This window comes from Bison bison, unplaced genomic scaffold (genome assembly GCF_000754665.1).
Source record: "Bison bison bison isolate TAMUID 2011002044 unplaced genomic scaffold, Bison_UMD1.0 scf7180017864297, whole genome shotgun sequence".
Taxonomy (NCBI): Eukaryota; Metazoa; Chordata; class Mammalia; order Artiodactyla; family Bovidae; genus Bison; species Bison bison.
Genome location: NW_011494869.1, coordinates 8,060,715 through 8,064,442, shown reverse-complemented (window position 1 = coordinate 8,064,442; position 3,728 = coordinate 8,060,715). Strand labels below are relative to the sequence as shown.

Below are 3,728 nucleotides of genomic sequence, written 5' to 3'. Positions count from 1 at the left end.
CTTCCTGTAGCCAAGGTGCTCTAAGCATTTAAGCACCTTAAGCAACTCCCCTATTGGTGGCTCACCCAAGGGGTGGACTTCCTCCTTCCAGGATGCTTCTGCAGCTGTGGACTTCAGGAGGGACATGTGGCCAGTAAACACCTTGACAACTAAGGTTACATGACCTGAGTGTTGGGAGAGTCATTCATTCAAGGAACCTACAATGATTGTATCCAAGGGCCAAGATTCTGAACTGAAAAACTGAAAAATGGATGGCTGTAGGAGATGTAGATTTCTAGAAAAGAGAGTCCCTGCCTTGCACAATGAGCCAAGAGCCCCACACTGGGCCATGTCCACCATTCCTGGCCCCGCCAGCAGAAGGTACCTGCATCATCAATTTGGAGGTTTTCAACTCTGTTCATTAACTCAACTGTGAATGTTAGCTAATTTTTTAAAAAGCTCTAGGTAAGATCAATGATTATATGAGGAAAAAACAAGCATAGAGAAGCCCATTTTATCTCTTTACCAGGATGGAACAAACAAACTTGGCTTTGGTTTTACTAAAGACTCCTAGTGATGCTTTCAGCTGAAAGCTAAATGTCCTTTCACCTGGGGTCAGAAATACCAGCCCAGGCAGACAAATAAACTGATGGCTGTGGACCTGGGTTCAGGGAAAGAGCTGCAGAGAAATTTGGAGCCGTGCAGGACTGGACACTCGAGTTGCCCCAAGGTGACCAGATCACGTGAAGCTCTTCACACTGACCCAGAGCACATAGCACTGATTCCCACAGGAGGATGGATCGTCCCCACCAGTGGAACACTCACACCTATGCCCAGAGAGCTTTGGTCCTGCTATCAAAGGACCACGGAAATCCAATCTGCGGCCACCAGGCTGTGTGTAGAATCTGAAGAGAGGATGATGGCTGCTCTTGGAAGATACTGGATCCCTCTGTGCGTAAGCCTCGTGAATACACCCACTTTCTAGTGTGCAAATACCCCTGATGGCCAGGAGAGGGCCAGGGCCACTGATGGAGGACCACGTGCTTCACCCCCAGAGGCGGATTCTGCTCCACCTCTAAGGTCAACCCCCTTCCTCTAAGCAGCCCTCCTTTCCATGCAATGGAAGGGCCAGGAGGTCAACAAGGTGTGTCCACCTCAGAGACCTTCTAGCCACAGGCACAGAGTGATTGTAGGGCTCATGTAAAACCTGAGATGGCCGTGTTCTGTATTTGAAGCCCATAAAATCTAGTCATGTCTTAACAGGCTGTCTCTGTGACATGTTTCAAGTGTTATAATGTGTGTATGATAGGGAGAGGGGGTCCTAGAAAAAAAATCAATTACCCAGGTCCTTGATTGCACTATGAAGAAAATACAATAAAGTCCACCAGACAGCATGAATAATCAAAATGAAATAAAACATTAAAAAAAAAAAAAAGTAAAAATGCATTCCGTATGTTTCACATAACATTAAAGCTGGATCACGGTCCCAAATTATCTGATTAAAGGCTCATGAAACACCAGCAAATTGCTTATTGATTACAGACTGAATGATTAAAAGAGTCTTTTAACCATTATCCCCATCTCCTTCCTCCACCATCCTTGCCTACTTATTCTCCACACTCACTCTCAGAGAGACCTTTTGAAACTGTAGTCACTCACCTGCTTGAACTACTTCTCTAATACATCAGAGCTACAGGGTGAAAATCCAAATGTCTGAGCATAGAGTTGAAGACCCTGCCAGTCGAATCTCATCCCCCAGAAACCCTTGCCTCGCACCCTCTGTCCCAGCCTCCCCACAGACACCTCTCTATCTCTGAAAACCAACATCCGCCCCCACCTCGCCCCGGTACCACTCTCTCCATCTTTTCTACCGTTAACTTCCTGTTTATCGTTCAAACTCCAGTGTCACCTCACTTCCAGCTTCTCTGCTACGTTCTTCAGAGCTCCAGTTCTGTACTTCTCACACCACACATTCTGTTGCAATTATGTGCCCTCCCATGTGTTCCCTACTTATCTCTTATCCATCACCAATGCGGGTAAACACTGGTGGGTGGATGGGTGAGCTGGATAGTTGAACAAATGAATAGCAAACAGAAAAGGCACAGCTAAGGTAGAAAAAGGTACTGCAGTCCATGGGGTCACAGAGTCAGACATGACTGAGCCACTGAGCGACTGAACTGAACCAAAGGTGGAAAAAAGATAAAGATTGGATAGCTAGATATCGGGATAGATAGCTAAACTAAGAATAGGACAGGCTAGGCGAGGCAAGGCTAGAACAGAATAGAACAGATAACATGGATTTCCTAGGATTTCGCTATTCCTCCTCTAAGCTCCAAATGATTCATGCATTCAACTTTCTAGAAAGGAAAAAGGGGCAAAAGACATGGGGCACAAATCGCTGACCCAGTTTTTGTTTCCTTTGAGTGAAACCTACTTTGACAAGTCTCAGCCTGCAGGGAAGCTCCAGAAGACAGAAAATCTCAGAAGAAGCCAGACCTGGGCTTCCAGACACACAGGAGGATTTCACAGTTGAAGCCGGCGTATCTTTAGAAAAGTCCCTCCCACTCCACATACCGCATTTCAGGGACAAATCGATTAAGAGTCCTCAAATATTTATTGAGATTCAGGTCAAGCCACGCTTGCTGCCCACCAAGCCCTGGCCAGGCTCTGTGCTGGAGTCAGGGCTGCAAACTGAGGTGGGCTCATACATTCATGTGCCATTTCTTGCCAGCTACTTCTCAAACATGCCCCCCAAAATTACCATTTTAGCGGCCAGAGACTAGGCACAGGTCCTCACTGACATGTCTCCTTTCCTATGAAGATCAATAAAATTACTAATATTTAAAATAGGCTGAGCATTTGCCAGGGACCCTGTTTCATGTGTTACATGTATTATCATGTGAGGACAACAGATCCACAAAGAAGGGATCAATGTTAGTACCTCCCCATTTTATGGATGATGACAGCAAGGCGCTGAGAGTTTCAGTAGCTGAATCAAGGTCCACAGCTAGTTAGTAGAAGAGCTAGGAAGCCAACCCATGTAGCCCAGGTCTACAGCCCACTCTTTAGCCCTGTGTTAAGTAATTAAAGGGCAAGAATGCATTTTCTGTCATGGGACTAAATGCAATTACTCTCATTTTCTACCTTTTAGAAATGCAACCCATAAATATGTTTATTTTTCCTGTGGTGCCCCTGCCACTGGACACATTGTTCTGGGCAATCAAAACAGAGAGAAGGGAGCATTGGAAGACCTCCGCTGGGGGCTCTACAGTCCCCCTTCCCCAGGCCCACCACACCAGCACCCAACCTTAACCTGCCTTCAAGGTCAAGAGGTATCATTGCACATCATGTTTAAGAAAGTCTCCAGATCAAAAATTAAATACAAAGTTACCATATGGCCAGGACTTCCCTGGTGGCTCAGACGGTAAAGCATCTGCCTACAATGCAGGAGACCCAGGTTCAATCCCTGGATTGGGAAGATCTCCTGGAGAAGGAAAGGGCAACCCACTCCAGTATTCTTGCCTGGAAAATCCCATGGATAGGGGAGCCTACCGGGCTACAGTCCATGGGATGGCAGAGTCAGGCATGACCCTACCGGGCTACAGTCCATGGGATGGCAGAGTCAGGCATGACTGAAGCAACTTAGCGTACACACGTGCATATGTAGAGGGGTGCGATTGCTGGCCATATGGTAAAGAAAGAACAGTGAAGTCGTTCAGTCGTGTCCGACTCCTTGTGACCCATTACTG

General features: G+C 46.7%; 1 non-coding gene across 1 annotated transcript; it reads left to right on the top strand.

The window, feature by feature from the left end:
• The first annotated feature begins 3,385 nt into the window (after positions 1 to 3,385).
• On the top strand, positions 3,386 to 3,457 carry TRNAC-ACA. Its single transcript has one exon. It is a non-coding gene; the product is annotated as a tRNA-Cys (tRNA).
• Positions 3,458 to 3,728: the final 271 nt, after the last annotated feature.